General features: G+C 45.2%; 1 protein-coding gene across 9 annotated transcripts in view; it reads right to left on the bottom strand.

Moving 5' to 3' along the window:
• The window catches only part of DPF3 (double PHD fingers 3), a 200,009-nt gene that overhangs the window by 158,224 nt on the left and 21,340 nt on the right, over window positions 1-20,445 (bottom strand). The gene's annotated exons all lie outside the window — the stretch shown is intronic.

Genomic DNA, 20,445 nt, shown 5'->3' with positions numbered 1-20,445 from the left:
CTGCACAAAATTGGGTCCTCTTCCATACTTCCTGGCCCATAACAGCTTTGAAGCAGGGAACTGATGAAATCTCAGCACCCAAATCCACATAGCAAAAGCAATCATGTATGTCTTCTTGGTTGTACTGCCAAAGTTTGTGTTTTATCTCCAAAGAGCCCTCAAAAATGTGATTGATCTTTAAGGACTCGAATTATGATATATAAAAGCAGCACCCTGGAGCTTCCTGCTGACTACTGAGAGGTGTTTTAACACCTTACTAGGGAACTAAGAAGGATGGATATTTTCATTCCTTCTGTGAGATGAATACAGTATCCTGGAAACACCTAGAGGTGCCTGATCAAGGGCCTAATATACAATTGTTAATCATTCTGTCGACCTAGAGCAGCAGCCACTCTTGCATAGACAGCTCTCCTGTGGAGGAGCCCCAGTGGGAAGGAGAGGAGAAGCCTTCCTGCCCTAGAAGCAGGAAAGGCACAGGGCTATGAGTTGGAAAAAAAGGCGAGCTGGAATATCTACATGCCCTAGCTGTACCAGAGAAGCATAAGGACCATAGCAGTCAGACGTAATAGCAGCCAGAGCCAGGAACCAAACCATTTCCCAGAAATTCAGAAATCAAGCAGATTCAAGTCAGCTCCTTGCCAGATTTTAGTCCGTCCAAAGGAGGAAAAAGCCTCACAAAATCCATTGCAGTTTTGTAGTAGGTGCTGAGAAGGCTAGGAAGAGTAGTCAAGGAGCACAGGCTACACACCTCCTCTCTGAAACTCAATTTAAGCAAGAAGCAGTTACCCAGGACAGAACAGCTGGATGCCAAGAATTTTTTCCATGTCTCTCTGAAATCTGGTACCACCTAGCTCGGCAGCAAGTGCCAAAGCAGGTTTTAGAGCCTTTGATGTATTTAATTTTGAACAGGAGCATCTCTTCATCTTCTCTAATCAGGATTCAGGAATGCTACTGCAGAGCACGAGGAGAGGACAACAACCTCGTGTGAAAGTGCCATCAGCTGCCTTTCATCGCAAATAATAACTTACATGACACATCTGCAAATGGTCACAGGAGCAGAAAGAGCCACATGGAAGAGCAAAGGTCACCTATGACTGTGAGTCTGAGACATGACTAGAAATTCATCCCATAAACAATGACCTAGTGGGAGCACCGAAACAAGAAGAAACTGCAACAAGACAGGCAGGACAAAAAATAATGCTTCTTCTAGACAAATCAGACTACTGAAGATTTCCCAGGTGTTAACCCTGACAGTATTGAAATACATATTCTTAAGGAAGTAAATAAATAGTAAGTATAGAATCAATTCAGATTTTTTCCTCTAGAACATAGTTTTCACTCCTTACCTGGTCTGAATTAGAGACCTGTGAACAGCCAGGGAAGACGGTGAGTTCCTTAACTGCAATTCCATTACGCAAATCAGCATCAAACGAACTTTGCATTCACACACAACTTTTAGCACTTACTTAGCACTTTACAACCATTAATCTTAAGCTGCTCTTCAATAGGAGATACGAAGGGTTTTATCTGTTTGCACAGGGACAATAACGTACAGGACTTGGCTAGAAATATACAGAAAGTCAATGGTGTAGGCAGAAACCAAATGCAAGTCTCTGCATAACCAGTCAGGATCGTGCCATTTCCTCTGTATAGCAGCCAAAGTGTATGTTTAATAAACAGGTTGTCTCAGGTTGTTGCAAGACCTGGGTGAACTGGCACACAAATTTCCCCCTAGGGTTGACATGAAGGAGCAAACGTTGCAAAGAACAAAATAAAGCTCTGGTTATTTAACCAGCAATCATAATTCCACCTTGCATTTCTGTGTCTCTTATTTTGAAATTTTTCAAGGGCTTTCTTGCAACACTGCTTAGTACTATATAACTGCCAGAGCCCTTGAAACATAAGAATGGCCACACCAGGTCAGACCAAAGGTCCACCTAAGCCAAGATTCTGTCTCAAACTTCAGCCAATAAGGAATCCCTAAGGAAGCACACGAAATATGGACAGGATAAAGTAACATTCTGCAGAAAATATAGTGACACAGTCTCTCAACCTCCAGCAAACTGCGATTCGGACATCTGGTATTCAGTAACTCTTGAAGGCTTTTCCGTCTGTGAAGCTGACACTTCTTGGACCTAGGTTAACTCTAACACCCCATACATCCCATCGCAAAGAGTTCCACAGCTTTATTTAATATTTTGTGCAAAAGCATCCCTTTTAGTGCATCTTTTACCAGCCTCTTGTGACCTCATTTGATGTCCTAACTACCAGCTTCAAGAGAGAGTGAACATTCATCCCATTTGCCTCTTCCATGATGTTTCTTTCACATATCCCTCAAAAATCTTTGAACAGAATGAAAAGCCCAAATTAATTGAATAGCTCCCCATAGAGAAGTTGTTCCTTTTCATCGTCCTTGTTTTCTTCTGAGCACATCTTTGAGGTTTTGTATCCTTTTCAACACAAGGAGACCAAACTGCTCACACTATTTAACACTCCGCAAAACCTGGGTTCATATAGTGTCATAGTAATGATATTTTCTTTCCTGTAAATAATAACTCCTAACACTCAGACTCTCTTCCCTTACTTCTTCCTTTTTTTTCTTATTACCTTGTTATCTTCCCCAGCCATTGAGCACAAAGCTTATACACTGGTGAAACTATCTATTATAACTCCAAAACCTTTCATTTCAGTGTCAGTAACTAGTTTTGTCTCCATTCCTGTGTATGTTAATTTGAGATTGTTTTTCCCCACATGCATTAATTTACATTTATCTAAACTGAACACGATCAACCATTTTAATTAGCCCAATTTTTCAGGTTCTTGTGGTCCTTCCTCAATACTTTGTAGCGACCTTATGTTTTTCCTACCTGGAATATAATTATTATAATTAGTAAATATCATATATTCGTATATATACAATATAATTAGCAATTACCTGCTGAGTTTTCTGCCTCTCTGTCCACTTTACTTCCTCGACCATTTGCAAATACCAGGCAGCACAGGCCCGCTTACTGACCCAGCTGGACATCCACAGGTGACCTGAGAGAAATGACCAGTCGTTCCTAGCCTACGTTTCCAGGTTTTTAACTAACTGCTGTAGTACCAGAGGACTTCCCAGGGCAGGTTAATTTCTTTAGAAGCAAATAGAGAAGAACATTATCAAAGGCATTTAGAAACCAGGCTGAGCACTGAGGTGGCTGCAGAGTACAAGCGGCTGCTGCTGGAGGGGAGCTGTGGTCCCCAGATGCAGGCACCATTTTCCCTCTTCCTGCCCTCCCAGTGGGAAGGGGAGAAGCACACCTCATTCCTCCCCAGTTCTCCATTCCCGCTCTTGCTACTTCTTCCTGCCCCATAACCAGACTAGAACTGGCGTAGGCCCCTTACTCTTGGAGAGAGAGGCAAATGCAGCATTACCTATACCACCAGGCAGCACCAAGTCTCTGCGGAGCACAGGCATCTGCATCCCAGCAAGCACCGCTGCAGCCAGAGCAGTGATACCCTTACTGCTGTTTGAATGCGCTGCCAGCTTAAATCAGAAAAACAAATGTCTCACACAAGCACTGCGGAGCTACAATTTTATTATGGAGTAACTTTCATCACTCTTCAAACAATCTCCAGCTAAACAAAGGTCTAACAACCCTAATAGCATCTTGGAACAAATAAGGATTTTCATGCAATTTTATAAGCATGGGTCTGGTATCAGTCATGACAATCAAGTTCACTGTAGTATTGTGTTCATAAATATGTAAAAGAAAACACTGAGTAAAATTCCAAAAAGGCCTGTCAGAAAACAAAACCACTCCATAGCTCATAGGTAAATGGCACTTCTTAGCTGCGCTTTTGGCTTCTCTCTGTGTCTCCAAGCGTATCCCCTGGGATGTCCTCTCCAGTGTGACATTCCATCGACTGCCCACTCTAGGATCAGGTTCTAGTCTACATACAAACTCTTGCATATTGATTCACTCTTACCAACCTGATGCTTCTCCCCTATCCTTGAGAAACCATGACAGAAGAAAATACAGAAAACAATGACAACCTTTCTAAAATAAAGTGTGATTTTACCCTAACAGTAGGAATGAGGCAGAATTCTGAAGGCTTTGAAATAAGATCTATTTGTACTTACTCCGGCTGAATTCCAGCATTGTGGGATGGTGCAGAAGCAGGTATATCTGTGTATCAGCCAGCTCTCTGCTAGTAAGTACCTCAGGGAGCACCGTTTGATCTGGGGCGAGTTCTACCTTTTGTTAAACCAGAACCGGTTCAGTGCGATCCAGTGGAGACTTCCGCCTATTACCACGTAGCACCACTTACAGCGTTCATTTACAGATGGATGCTCTCAGCCTTGGTTTGCCCCTGTGATTTTGTTTCTGTTTGAAAATCAAAACCCCGCTATTAAACTGAAGTGAGAATTATACAATCAGCATCCACCACTGGCAGCAAATAACCAGAGAACACACAGCATCCAAAACATTGCAGAATAGCTCCAAATCTCCCACTAGGAAGATGAAAATTTCTGAATAGCACCATCCTGAAATGGCTCAGTGAAGCTAAGTGGCTATAACAAACTTCTGCACAGGCAGCAGGGATCTTTCTTCAGCTGCTATCTTAACACTGCTCTTTACCAACTCGACGCATGGAGCCACCCAGGGTGACCCCAGCTAATCTGGCAGATACGGACTCACAGGTATCCCAGACTGGGAAGTAAATACCTCGTGTGGTTGTAGGCCATAGAGCATCGTTTGAAAGCAGAGAGAATTAATCGTGCAGTTGGTATTAACATATGGATGAAACATTGCTTTAAAAGTTCAAACAGCAACTGTCAGCTGAACAAAGTTGGCACAAGGGTGGCAAATGAGTTTTGCAATTGTGCTATTTTTACTATGTAATACTGATACTGTATAAAAGAACAAATGTTGTGTATATGTTCAATGCCAAACCTAAACCGTTGCTAACAGTGTTGTTATGATATGATTAAAATGTCACCATCATTACTTGCTGAAAAGGATTTTATTTTTCCCTCCAAGCAAGTGTTTTCATTACTGGAGTTTTACCAGACATGTTTGTGAGAAAGAAAGGTGAAGGAATAACCCAACTCAAATATTTAAAAGCATTTAACCGTTCTGGCTCATTGACAACTGTACTCTCTCCCCGTGATTTTTAAGAGCTGCTGATGCCTCATGGAAAAAACTTTGAAAAACAGTATTGAAAAACAATTTTGCCAATGTGTCATATTTTCTGTTTTATCCCTTCCCTTGCTTCTCACTAGTAAGAGAATCTACGTGAAAACAGAACCTTGATTCTTTAGGTAGACAAAATTTGGATCTGAGCTCTGCCAAAGCATGTGGGTGTTTGGATCCTGTCCATTAAAGACATTTTACTTCAGATCCAGGTTCAATCTTGGAAGCTCACAAGAAGTGCTGAGCTCCAGGATTTTGTTGAGATCCATCCCCGTTACTAAGCAGTCATCTTGCTGCCCGTCCTGCATGTTAAGCTTTAGACTTCTGCTAAGGATCTCATAGGTGGCAGTTAATGTCAACATTTGCTCACACATTCTAAGCACAGGGTGTTGCTGAATATCCTACGGGGTGGGAAGATTCTGAGAAGTTAAAGAGAAAGGTAGCCAGGCTGTCTTGAAATAACACAAACTTGATTTATCTCTCAAACTGGCACAACATTTTGGACTTCAGTGAATTCACATTGACTGAGTAGAAACAAAACCCATAGTCTGTATGAAGCCAACGGGTTTTTTTCCACATTCAGTGCCTTGAAACAACATGTTCCACTCCAGCCAAAGAGGCTCCTGCTCTCTCATATACACAAGAAAACAGAAGTTCACCCCAAATCTCCCACTGCAAATTACTACAACTGGAGAGGGCGAAAAAACCAATCTTCCTCAGTTCAAAAAGATGCCAAACCAGTCATAATCACTAGGAAAAAAAAAAAGGAAAAAAAAAGAATCATATTTCAGCAAAGCCTTGGCTGCAGATTTAGCTGCAGTGGGCAGAGCACTGGAAATACTGGGTAGGTACCTTCCTTGCGAACACACAGGACAAACTTCTTACATGACCTTGCCCCTCTTTTATCAGTGCTTCCATTACCTTCCCTGACATCTACCCCAAGGATGCTGAGGCAAAGCAAGAGAAGACGACCAGCACACAGACAGCCTGTCTGTTCAAGTACAGCTTTTCATCAGCGGATTTGCCAATGACTGGGGTAGCTGAGGAAGACTGACAGATTCATAAGAGCCCGGGGTTTGTGTTTCACTGTTGCCAAGCCACAAGACAAAAACACAAATCAAGCGGAGCACTAAAAATCTACAAGTTTGTTAGGGGTGAGCTGACACCTACCAAATGCAGTGAGAGAAAGAAGCAAACTGCAGCAGTACAAAAAGCAGCCTCCAGATTTCCAAAGTCCCACCTATCTGATCTTCTCATATGGTGCAGTATCTCAGGAGAAGACAACCTGGCATACAGACTTCAGAGGCTCTTCAGTCTGAGCTGTGAGAGAGAGAGAACTCGCTCCCAGAACACCACAGTCCCTTCTGCCGAAGAAGCAGAGACGAGCAGTAATTGCTAGATGAAATGGAAAAAAATAACCAGCAACAATTCCAGGCCCAGATCTCCTCTGTCTTGTGCTTCATGTGGTCATTTACATCTGGGCAAAGTGAATGTGAAACACTTCCAAACCACAGCAGCAGTAATTCACACTCACTTCCATTGCATAAAGCATGAGATCGGAGAATCAGGCCCTCCCTTACAAGCAAAACGTCCCCGACAATGAACGCTGAGTAAAATATAGGATGCGTAATTCCATTTGTTTTGGAAAACAGTCAAATTAGAAAGGTTACCACTCCACAGCAGCCAAAATCTGCTTCTGAACTCCCAACACTCTCAAGCCATAGCCTTGTCAATAGCATACAGGGTGCACAAGATTATGACCAGCTCAGGCCGTTAGTTTCCTTTCTGGGCAGGAGTCCCAGCATAACAGATACTTATGCATATTCTGTCCTCATTTTATCTAATTACAAATATCTCTCTAGGGATGGGGAGGGGAGAAGAGGTTTGATCACACGATTTTAGGTCACTTATGCAAGGGATTGCTGGGACATGCATTGATCCAAAGAGTGCCGTAATATTGTAAAAGTTCCCAGAGCCCTCCCTCATAAAATAAAGATTTAAAAAATTCTATTTATAAGTTTTTGAAAGTAATCAATAGGAAAGAGCTGAATCGTATCCTGCTGTAAATCAGTAGGAAGTATATGGAAATGCTTAAAATGCCGAAACACTGACTAACAAACAATATCTTGTTTTCCTAAACACCATCTGTAAACACATTCTTCCTTTTCTATATTGTACACGCATATAAAAATATAAATATATTTTCTATAGACACCATTTTCTCTGAATAAGATCAATAACATCAGAGAAAAAATGGTACAAAGTAATTTTAAATAAAATGACTTCTTGTTGTTAATCTGGATTTTTACATAGTGGTTGCAACTCTGATGAAAGAAGCAACGTGGTTTTACATTGCTGAACTCTTAAAAGCCACATCTAGGCACAAACTAATTAAGTGAAATATCTTAATATTAAGCAGAATTGCCCCTGCTTGCCCTAAATCAACACGGCTTCAGTCTTCTGCAGTACAAGAATAGGTACAAAATAGTACACTTCCCATCACCATCACAAAGTGCTCCAAACCTGTTTCTGAGTGCTCCAGACATGCTCTTTAAGCATGAGAGTAACAAAGCAGAACTTGGAGAATTTCTTTAAGACAAAAATGCAAAACTTTGTTTGAAACTGTTTTGGAAAGACTGGAGAATTTACTGGCTGAATAATTACCTTGGAAAAGGACATGAGAATTAAGCAGACACCCTTCAGGAACAGAAAACCATAGCAATACAAGAAAAAAGTGGATCTTAAAGGTCAGATGTAGAGTGATAAAGGGAGAAATGCCAAAGCCAAGAGCTGGAACTTGAGAAAGCTATTAAGAAACAGTAATATTCTTCAGACATCAAAACACAAGTGATTAAAGAAATTTCAGCTCTTTTGCAAAGAGAATGGTACATAGATAAAGCATAATGTAGGAACAGGCCAAGAGCTAAAGAAACACTGTGCCTGAGGATGCCTGAGATGGAAGCCACGGACAGTCGTCCAGCCAGGGCACAAATACCGAATAAACTCTGCTTGAGAACTGCAATGTGAAGCCATACGTCTATTAGCAAGTTCTTTAAACAGATACTGCAAACCATGCTTAGTACTATGCTGCTGAAGTATGGCAAGCAAGACAAAATATTTTTGCCCTAAAACTTTGTAAATTATTGCAGTAAGGCTAACTGAGCCTGAGCTTATTCACATCAAGTTTTTTTAAGTGCAAAATGAAAAACAAGAAACATGAAAAATTACCAAAAATAGGAAGACAAGGATTAGTACAAGAGTGATGATATGACTGAAGAACTAGAGAAAGAGGACTGGACAGAGTTTATGTCCTACCCAAGACAGTAGCTGGCTGAAGAAAGGTTACTTACAGAGTTCTAGAAAGGACTGGTCTGCAGACCGATCTTTTTCAAGTATTTCTGCTAATGACCTTGGCACAAGAAGGATGTGCGCTGATGACCCAAGCTGGCGGGCCATTGAGGATGTTAAGAATATCAGGCAAGAATAAGACGGAATGAATATAGTAAAAAAATTCAGCGGACACCATGGAGATCATCTCCTCAACAGCAGCTGAAAAAGGACAGAAGAAACATAACAATATCACAGGATGACACTACGTCTGTCACAGGATGACTGTGAACAACCAGCATAAAACAATAACAAATACAAAATCAAAGTGTTGCCACGAGAGGTAAAATTAAAGTTATTGTAGAGGGCAAAAGCTCATCGGGAAGAAACACTGAGTACAGTTCTGTCTATTCGTATTCAAGAAAGGTAAGTGGGAGTAATCCAAGCTGGAGTAGAGAAGGTAAAGGCAATAAATACTTCGGTGATTAAAGGAAAGTAAAAGATAGCACAGATAGTTTATTTCATCAAAACAAAGGATGAGAGGACTTATAACAGTGTCATACAAATTCCTGATAGTGGAGAGGAAGACGTGGATGGAGTGATACTATTTAGACTAACAGCTCCATTCTGGCACCAGAACAAATGGGTATAAACTGGTCACAAGTAGGGCTAGGCTAGGGATTAAAATGCTATTTCCAGCCACCAGAGAAGTGGGTTCTGGAACCTTCCCAAGAGGAGTAATGGGAACAAACAGTCCAAGTGCGGATTTAAGACAAGGACTTTTCAGTTTATGAAAGGGATTATCTGACATGGTACCAGGGGACTGGACATAAGACCTAGGAACCCTCTTTTAAACCTTCCCTTCTCCTAATTGAGCCTCTGTGGCCAATTTTGTCTTTGTCTTCTCGTCTCGAAGTACCCACATAGGAACCAATTAGTGCCAACTGGGATGGCAGCTTTTATGATACATGAGGGCTGCTCTGAAAGTAATGCCTCCTATTTTATTATGTTGGCCTACAACATCAGAGGTGGATGTTGGTGGTATGGCAGTAGAGGTTGAACCTTCTCACCAGTATTCCATTACATGTTGTTGCCATGTGACAGACGACAGCAGAGAAGCAGTCTGACAAAATGGTGTCTGACATGGAAGTGCATATGAAGCAAGGGCGTGTCATTGAATTCATCCATGAGGAAAGAAATTGCACCTATTGACATTCACTGACGTTTGCTGAACTTTTATGGAGATCAAACAGCGGATATGAGTACAGTGAGGTGGTGGGTGGCGCATTTCAGCAGTGGGGACGGTGACGTGAAAGACAAGCCATGTACCAGACAGCCGTACACAGCTGTCACAATGTGAAATGAAGAACGTTTCGATCAGCTCATCTGTGCAAATTGGCTAATGGTGGTGACTATGTTGAAAAATAGTGTTTTGTTTTGTAGCTACAAATTTACTCTATCAGACAGTGTTATTGTGCTCTTTATAGCTGTTGTAGGTTCCATGGAAATAAATAAATAGGAGACATTACTTTCAGAACAACCTACATAGATATCTATCCACTAATCAGAATCACCCATGCACTCAAGGCAAGATATTAAGTATAGAATCTTGCTTTAATAGACGCTGTAGCCCAATTCAATTTGACGGTAGCACAACATGCATGAAAATCATGTTCAAGCTACCGCTGTGGTCCCTAATACATTTGCCAAGAGCCTACCAGTGCCAGTGACAAGCCACTCTTCCAGCTGCAGACAAGAGTGCAGAATTTCCTCAGGAGGAAGCCTGCATCAGAGCTCATCGGTGAGCACCTCCTAGATGTCACCATGCAGAAACTCGCACTCTCCTGTCCCATCCTGCTAGCCAACTGCCCAAAGGAGAGCTCTAAGCTGCGGGTGATGCCTGCAGCCCGACACCGGCACTGCTGGTCAGCTTAATGAGCCCTTTCTGACAAGCAGAACCAAAACCCAAGGGAAGCAAAATGTTAGAAACCAAAAGAAATATCCAGGTTTACCAGAATCCCCTCAGACTAAGACTGAAATTTTCATGAAGCCTTTGTATCAGTTTAAAGATGTAACACTCAGCATTTGAGCTGGCCCCTCTTGGAAAAAGTAGTATTTATAAAGACAACAGCAAAAGGTCAAAGTCCTGCAGTCCTGAAAACAGATGCATCGGCAGGAAAACCCTGACAGGTCCTAATTGATAACCACGCTTGAGGGAAGCTGCCAGAGGAAAACTGCTGCAGTTAAGGCTGCGGGGAGCTACCGCTCCAAAACCCTGCTGCGGCAGAACAGGCACATGTGGCTGCTGGAGCAGGAGATGGACATGGTTAATTGACTGGTAAAGTTTAGCAGAGATGGAATTAATGCAAAGAGCTCAGAACCCAGGCGTGCAATTCTGTTACCAAGGGAAGGAACCATTCGGCTGGAATTTCAATCCATTTTCAGGTCAGAGACTTTCCCAAAGGCAGAGTGCTCACCCCTCATCTGTTCCTCCTCCTCCCTTCCAAGGGGTGCAGGGAGGAGAAGGTTGCTGGTAACAGCAGCCTGGGAAATAGGCTGTCTTGTGAGGGCCAGCCAGGACTCAGCTTCATGGGCTGTGTGTGTTCAGCAGTGCAGAATTCAGAAGACATTCTCAGGAGAGCCAGCCTTTGATAGCCCTTGGGTTTTGTGGTTAGTTAGGGAAACAAAACTAGAAACCTGATAATAGAGGAGAAGGGAATTTTCTTTCAGTTCGGCTCAGCAAAATGAACACCTGAACCAGACACATTTGCAATCTGGTCAGATAAGGAGTTAGTTACTGTGGAATCACAGCAACAACATGGGAAAAATATACCCAAATAATTACTTGGTTAAATTAAAGTGTACTGCAGAGGAAGATAGAAAGGACACAAACACAAACCACAGACCAGATAACGTACATGATCTGATGAAGTGCTGCACCACCAATTTTTTCATAAGCAACACCCAGCATCATATTCCTCTCAGCTAGAGTCTCAAAGACACTTTCCCCAGTAAGAGGACTAGATTTGGGAACTTCTCAGCTTCTTTTGCCATTTGGACAAACGCACTCTACATACACTTACACATACTTATAAGTAGCCTTGTAAAATAAATTGAGTCAAACTGTTCTCACATCAGTGTCTATGAATTCAACGCATGAATTACACTGAACAGGCTACCTGGTGTGCGGCGTGGATATTTTTGAATGCAGGGAGGATATATTTTTAACCACTTTACCACTCAGTGTAATCTGTTTCATTTCGGTGGTAAAATTTTTACACTCTGTCAGCATTAAGCACTGTCATTAAGGATTGTTTCATGGTATTCCTCAGTTAATTCTTCCTATCAGAAACAGGCAGACAGTCTTAATTTACTTCCCTGCTATTCCTTCATGCCTCTGATTTCAGCTGGACCAAGGACCTGTTACCCAGGAAGGATTCCCTTTCACTTCATTCATATCATTCATATACTGCCTAACACTCAACACTCAAAGCAAAGAAACAGGACTTCTAAACCTCCAACTGTCAGCAGCTGTTGGTGCGACGCTAACCAAGTCATTTAGTCATGTCATTCCTTCCATGAGAAGAACTGAGAAAAAAATCCCACAAGAGGGATTGTGATGTTTACTTTGAGTGTGATTATAAAGTGTTTTCCTGCTCTGGAATGAAATTGCCACATTCTTAAGATTACAAAAAAAAAAAACCATTTTTTCCTAATTCATAGACTCACAGAATCATTAATGTTGGAAAAGACCACCAAGGTCATCTAGTCCAACCATGGACCCATCCCCACCACGCCCACTAACCATGTCCCTCAGTGCTACATCTACACATTTCTTGAACACCTCCAGGGATGGTGACTCCACCACCTCCCTGGGCAGCCCATTCCAGCGTGTGACCACTCTTTCTGAGAAGAAGTTTTTCCAAATCTCCAATCTGAAACCCCCTGCCACAACTAGAGTCCATTCCCTCTCGTCCTATCGCTGTTACCTGGGAGAAAAGGCCGACCCCTACCTCACTACAACCTCCTTTCTGGTCACTGTATTCTATAACATTAAGGTCTCCCCTGAGCCTCCTCTTCTGCACACTAAACAATTCCACTTCCCTCAGCCTCTACTCATATGAAAGAGAAAATTACAGGTGGGAGAAGTTTTGTCTACCTGTTTTATGATCAGTCTGAAGAAATCTCACTTGTCAGAATTATACATAGTAGGCAAAGAAAGCCTTTTGCTGGTAAATAAGGAATCTTCTTTTGACCCATATTCATGCAAGGAAGACAACCACATTTTAGCAACAGGTCATTACATTAGCACCTATTTACTCAGCCTGAGAGTCATACCTGACTGTGAGAATAAGCTCGCAACTCTGACCATGAAAATCAGTGAGGAGTCAGGTTTAATTTGGCAGGCTCTCATCTGCCACACCGCCACCACGGAACAAAGCTTCCGCTCCGTGCACAGTGAGGCACAGCTCTGGAGGGAGCCTTGCTCCAGGATAGCACCAAAATGCATCACCTCCAACTCCTCATCCTCCTCCAAACACCACAGCTGGTCAAAGAGAGCCCATCCTCCCAGTCCGGAAGCCATTAAAAACACTCCTGCTCACTCTGTACAAGGGACCTGAAACAAACATTTCATTTTGGGAAATGGCTCAGGAAGAACATGTGAGGAAGCAGAGCAACAAACAACACCTAAGGTGGATATAAATCCAGATAAAATATTAAAATCATTAAAGGGTTGCTGCTCCCTGAAGGTTGGAAAAAAAGAAGAGAGTTAATTAAAAGCAATCTTCACACAGTGCTGAGCTAGCCTGCCCTGATAAATCAACAGCTAGGACTCTGCTGTAGAGGTCAATGGGGGAAAGAGGTTGAGAGGCGGGGGAGAGAAAAGCTAAGGGAAGATAAAACATTTAGCTGAGCTTATCAACAACAATGAATCACAGCTGGTGACGTGAAATTGAGAAGGGTTTTCCACATATTTCCCCATCAACATTTTTTTTGTTAGATTTCAACCTCGGGAATGCCTGTTTGCTATCAGCGTAAGACCAGCATACTGCTGAAGTTCCTATCCATTTGCATCAGCAGAGGAGAAATAGAAAGAAGGGAGAAGTCTTTGGGGCCCCATTGTACCTGAGGGAGTGTTAACATCACATTCACCCACATGCAATTCAATCACTGGGGACTTTGTAACCAGAATTGACAGAGGACATGTCCCTTTTTGGAGAAACACTTCTAAAAGGTAATGTCTGGGCATCAGTCAGGTTTGAGGAAGCAGTAAAAGTGCTGCAATTGAACCACACCTGTGGAGAACGAGCTCACCACGGAGTCTTCCTGTCACCAGCCCTCACCCACCACATCTCTGGCTGCAAACCTGCGCTAGGCCAGCTATAAAAAGTACTGATGTCAGAGCCATGATCCCAATCTGTTCCACATCTTACACCAACAGGTATATGTTAATGAACTGAAAACTGCAAGGATAAGGAGCCTGTAGAAAACACACAAACCTACAATCTTCCAAACCTTCTTGTGCTTTAAAAAAAAAAAAAAAAAAAAGTCACCTGGGTAAGTTTGTAGATAGATCTAAGTGGGCTCTGATATCTGATATCATTCTGATATATATCTGATATATTTCTGATTCTGATATCACAACACTCATAGGACAGTAACTTCAAGTATGACGCAGCTTTTATTCATGGTCAAGATGAAAGAAGATTAGCAGAAAAACAGCTTTCTGAACCTCTATTTCCATTATTCCTATCTGGAATACAGCTCCATTCATTTCAATTTTTCTCCCATCTCTAACTAATCACATGTTGGGCTGTGGAGCCGTGAGGCTACAAACAGTAGAAATTGCAAAACTGCTAGAACCAGACCAAAAATTTCACAGCTGTATGACACGATGCACTGAACTGATGCTCATTTACTCTTCCAAAACGTGAAAAACGCTCAAAATACTTTGAAGAGGTAATTTTATTCCAATAGGCATAATCTATCTTCCTGTGGCTAGCACGAAGCCAACTCTGAGCAGAAAAGCAACATAAGCACTGTGCTTTGTGTTTTGGCAGGAGTAGCATGCCCGCATCTGATCACATCACATCAGCAGTGCCAGCTGATGCGGTAGGGCAAGCTGGCATTAACCAGCTCAGGCCACAGCCTTATTTCTCTGCTCTGCACCTGATTTTCTTTGCACCATCTGACAGATTTAGATTTTGAAGCCCTACAAGGCAGAAACCATTAAGCCACGTGTTTGTGGAGAATTCAGTCTTAACCGAGACCATCAGGAGCCCAAATAACTTAATTATTGCCCCAATCAGAGCACCCTTTATAACACATAAAGGAGCTGAAATGATGAGGGGTCTGGCAAGAAACAAGGGGGGAAAATTAAATTATGTGGAGTTCTTTTCTTTCACATTTTTAGATTTAACATGCACGTTACAGTATACAGATTTATACATATTAACAGAAAGCAAGGACAGCGTTATCAGATGTCAAAGTCTGATACACCGCACTGCGTTGCATGAATGGAGAGGTGACCCTCAGCCAGGCAGGCTCCATTCTGTCTTAGGGGACTGCGACCCTAGGTGTCACTTCCAGCCTTTCTCCCCAGCAGAACAGCACTGATGGAGTCAGCATCCCCATCAGCATCTGAGCAGGGGACTCTCTCCCAGCTACAGCTCAGCAGAACGCCAAATTAATGACTCAGGGCTTGGCAAGCACACGCATGCTGATCACAGCCACCCCAGCGCACACTCATCGACACCCATCCCTGCCCCGCTCACACTGCTCAGGTGGCTCCCAGCAGAGCCTCCCTCGAGAGCTCTGGGGTGCCAGCAAAACCTTCCATGCGGCTGCAGCTCAAACCGCACCCAGCCGGGCAGGTACCTGAAAGCTGAGCCGCATGCTGACACAGCCCCACTGGTTCCATGCTGGAGGAGATGGGGGCGAGAGGGATATTGGCCAGCAGCCGCCAAGACACCGCATTATTCTTCTCTGAGACATCTGCTGGGAATCTGCGGTTAAAATACGCTCTGCTGGGAAATAAACCATACATAACAATGGGAAAAAAAGTATAGAAGTCTCATACTTCTAATAGTTTAGGCCATTAAAGATAAATAAGAATTTAAAACGTTCAGTATTGAAGCAGTTACTTAGGCTATTTGTTGCACGTAACTCAGTTTAGACGGTAAAAATACAGCGGAGAGTTTTCTTCTTTCTTTTGAGAAAAAAAATCACTTTCTGCCTTTCACATACTGGTCCAGTATATTAGGGCTTCTTCCACAAGCTGCAGAGAAGTTTTTAAAACAAAGAAAGAAGAACTTCCACTCGAAAAATGCAAAAATGGGCATTTTATAAGTATACTTGCTCCTTGATTGCTTTAATGACATCGCTTTAAAACTGATCACCTTAAAAGAAACAAACCAAAGATAAAACCGGGGCCTGCATGAAAGAAGCAATCGGCAAACCTCGCTCTGTGCCCTGGGCAAAAGCCAGCAGCATCATGCACCACAACGCAGCCCCAGTCTGGGCCAGAAGCAGCACTGCCTCTGCCCAGGGCAGTATGCCACCTGAGCCCGGGGATCCCCAGGTCAGGGCTGTGTTCGGCCAATGGAAAGAGCTTCAGCTCCCAGAGCACATTCGTCCTATTCTGACAAGTCCTCAGGGATAAACAATATAGGAATTGTTCTTACTCGAGGCAACATCACACACAGACAACACAAGGATGAGCCCAGACTGAATTCCTAGATTGTAAATTTGAGCTACCAAGCAAAGAAATTCAGCTTCAATCTGAAAGAGAAAGCAGGGTGAGAAAACAGCAGCCTTGGCACATGGTTATTCTAAGAATCTGGAATGCCTCCTTTCTAGACAGCAGAGACACAGCCAACGAGACAGACAAAGCACCCCCGGGAAGCCACGCTTCCAGTTTGAGGAAAGCAGAGGAAGAAGTGTATTTCCATGAGGCTACGCATCAGGTGTGCCCCATTACCTTCCATGGAGTCCACCAGCACTTGAGGAGAGAACCCCATTTCGCCTCCTGTGCTGCCCCTCTGCACAGCGTGGTACGCTGTTCCCATTCACCCACTGGGAACTCGACCTAATGGGCATTGTGAACCCAGACCTCGGGACATACACTTCAGTATTACACCATCAAAAAACACCTATCTTTGAGCCTTTTGTAGCCCATCTCAGATTGCTCAGAATTGCCTTCACAGACCACAAATTTTAAAAATCTTTACGTTCAGTGACAATTGTATGTCACAAGCTCCGTCCATTCTCGCCAACTGAATGAATTTGCAAAAGCACTACAACAGCTATTCACACACAAGTTACTCGTGCAACCAGACAAACACTGTAACTAGTAACCCATTTATCTGGCTCTCCACATTAAGAGCAGCATATCCTCAGGTCTTCAGAATTTGGCTTTTCTCCTCCCCCTCTCGCCCCCTACAACTTTTTTCTTATGCTCATGTTTCCCTCCATAAATAAAAACAATCATCCATAATTTTCCCTGAAGAGTGGTGCTGGGATACAGAAAAGAGAGCGTTCATGTGGGCAGCAGTCTTGGCTTGAAATGTGTCACGCTGGGGCTCATTTATGTTTTTAAGTGACTTCAGAGCCATACTGGAAACATTGTAGAGATTTTGGTACATGATTTAATGCATCCAACAACCCTGTTCTGTCAACCAGAAGAACACTCCCTTCTGCAAAGCCACATTAAAATCACCTTCACATCATTTGCAAACGCTGAACTGGCAACCTAAATGTCCATCTATCTTGTTGCTTCCACCTGCTGGAAGAAGCACTGCACATCGTACTTTGTTATTAAAAATTAGCAACCAGATGCTTCTGCGACAACAACCAGAAAATAAATAAAGAAATAAGTTGTCTCCATCAGCACTTAATCGCACTGTAGGGTTGTTTCGGGGGTGGGTAAGAGGATATGGAAACTTCCAGTTCTGAGTCCCGAGCTTGAACTCAAGCCCAAGCTAACACTTACAAAATACTCCTGCCATACAGGGCTTGAAGACCCACACCGGCCTGATGCTGACATTAAGCAAGGAGGTGAGCACATACCTTTTCCACTGGCGCCGCATGCCACAGAACCCATTATAACAGTGAAGGCCAGTGGTCTGCCAGGGCCAGAGCTGCCTGTCAGGGCGATTCTATCCAACAGGCACAGCAATTGGAAAACCAACCGCTGCCACGTGCTTGCAGCAGAGCAGCTACAGAGGAGGCCAGTAGGGTTTGTAAGGTCAGCTCCGGCACTGCGCTCAGCAGGCTGCATCGAGCTGGTTCCCAACCACCTGGCTGGGAATAAACCTTCCCAAGCACATCAGGGCCGTCCAACAGCACAGCCAGCCGAGGCACTGTCAGTCTCTGCCCCATGGCCTGGCAGAGCCAAAGAAGGGAGAGCACCGCACTGTGACGCTGGGGCACAGCCAGCGGCAGCTCCTCCTGTGTGCATCGGGGCAGAGCTGCAGCAGGGCGACCTCGTGCCGAAAAGGCAGCAGCAGCTCAGCGAGCGCTCCAGGGAGTGCGTTTAACTGACAATCTGAAACAAAAGTCAGCTGTGAGAGTACAGACAGAGAAAGGGTGGGGGAAATCAGCTCCACTTCTAGATCAGACTCTGTAAATTACAAGATCTTAATTGCATGAAATACATTATGGTACGGTATGCACATCGCTAGTAAGGCAGGCGTGGAGGAAATGTGGCTAGCTGCTAAGGCTGGAAGCTGCGCCGCTGCGCTCTAGACTTGATCTTCAATTCAGAAAGTTTCTGAGCCACTTTGTCCTAGTTTAGTCATCCACAAAACAAAGGCAATAATCCCTTCTTCACAGGAGTGATGAGAGGTTTAATTAATTAATGTTTACAAAGCCCACTGAGATTTCTGACTGGCACTTTAAGTCATTCAGAATACCACTTCATTGCATTTATTTCTTCTGCTGCCCCGCTCGGTCATCTCCACATTAAGATCTCTAAAGGAGAAGAAGATGGAAAGAAAAAATAGAGATAGGTACACAATGAATCCAGCATTTCCAACTCACTGCTGCCCATCAGCACTCTGAGTGCTGCCTTTTCTGCAGGCGAAGAACTCTGCGTTTATCCAGACACCTGCTGCCCTTTCCTCGCAGATCTGTTACACTCAGATCTCTGCCGTTTTTGCCCGGAGCACCGTGTAGGCGAGCGAGGTGCTGGACAGCAGAAATAGCAGGCGGTTGTGTTGGGCTGACCAGACTGCCAGAGGCAGCGAGGGGGAGAAGAGCAGAGGGATGAAAGCCCCTGAAGAGAACCGGCGAGTGAGAAAAGAGGCAGAGGGAAAGGCGAGCTGAATGTGGGAGCTCCCGTAACAGTTGCGGGACCGCACGCACCGAGCTGTTCTGTGCAGTGTGTTCCCAAGGATGCTCAGGTACACGGGAGCACGTTACCCCGAGAGCGGTGCAGCATGAACGAGGCCACACGTGTGTCCAAACGCCGGAGAGAAACTGAGCTCCGAACACCCACAGACGCGCGGCACAGCCGGGGCTTCCGACACCTGAGCCGGGATGTCTCGGTCCCTACATTGTCCCCGGCTCGGAGCGAAACCTTTGTGCGGGCAGTTTCTGTAGGGGGCGTTTGTGGGTCTTCAGATACAATCAAAACGCAGATAAATGCAAATGTCATTCGGCTCCCTTTCATTGTCAGGGAGGACACATGAGGATAAAACACTGTGCGCTACGTCCTTTCCCCTATTATGTGTCCTACAGCTTTTGTCCTAATTTATCCCGTGCATAATTTATTTACATGTGTATTGTTTCCCGACCAGCAACTTTAAAGAAAGAGTGAAAATTATAAAATGTTTTATTAAACAACTTCTCAATAAAAAATGCAGGTGGTTCCACTTCCCCCGCTCAGCACAGCACTTGGGCAGGCGGGGAGAGGAGCTGCCTATTGTTCGCGCTCTCCCACGCCGCGTGAAAGGAGCCGAGGAGCGGAGCCTGCCGCTGCCCTGCCGGCTCAGCCTGGCAGGGCCGGAGCCGCCGGCTCGTCACCCAGGGACTCCCCTGTAGCGCTGCCCGCGGAGAGCGGCTCCGGGAGCCAGGCGGGAACTGCGAGCGGGACGGAGCGCCCGGGGCCGCAGCGCGACAAGTTGCTCCGGGCGCCGCGGGTCCGGAGAGCGGCGGCAGCGGGTGCCGAGCCCCGGCAGAGCGCTCAGCCCCGGGATCCCCTTGAAGGAGCGCGGGGCACCTGCGCTGCCGCTGCCCGCGGCCGTGTGGGCGCTGCGGAGCGCACGCGAAATGAAAGCGAAGGTTTTCTGCCAGGACGGAGCAGGAGAGCCGGCAAACATGTCAGCACCTCTCCGCTGCCCGAGGCTCTCCCTTCCTGCAGACAGCGGAGAGACGACGGCAGGAGTCCCTGGAGCCACCTCCGAGTGGTTTTCCAACTCCAGCCGGAGGGACGCGAGTCAAAACCAAACAAAAAAAAACAAAAAAAAAAAAAAAAAAAAAGAAAACAGAGCCGCCCCGCAGCCTTCACTTCGGCTCCGAACTCCGCTCCGCGCGGCCGCTCCGCGCGGGGAAGCGCCGCCGCCAGGTGCCCGCGCCGCGCTCCGTCCGCGGGAGCGCTGCCCCGGGAGGGAGAACTCTCCTCCCGCAGGAGGTTACGCGGCGCCGGACCGCGCTCTCCCTAATGCCCCGGGATTAGCCGCGCGCGCTGCGACCAAAGGGAAACACAGGAGGAGAGCCGGCGGACGGCGAGCGGTCCCGCGTCCCTCACCGGACGGGGACCCGGGTGGCGGCCGCAGCCGAGGCGCCCTCCCGCCCCCGCTGCCCGCTCCGGAGCTGCGAGCGGCACCAACTCTCCGGCGCTCGGAGCGACGGAGCCCTACGCGTGCACCGCGGCAGCAGCGCCGCTGCCCCGCGCCGTACCCCGCTCCCTCGCGGCACGGAGCTCCCCGCTGCCCGCCCC

Source organism: Numida meleagris, chromosome 6 (assembly GCF_002078875.1).
Source record: "Numida meleagris isolate 19003 breed g44 Domestic line chromosome 6, NumMel1.0, whole genome shotgun sequence".
NCBI lineage: Eukaryota > Metazoa > Chordata > Aves > Galliformes > Numididae > Numida > Numida meleagris.
Note: the sequence above shows the minus strand (reverse complement) of the source record. Positions and strands in the feature narration are given on the sequence as shown.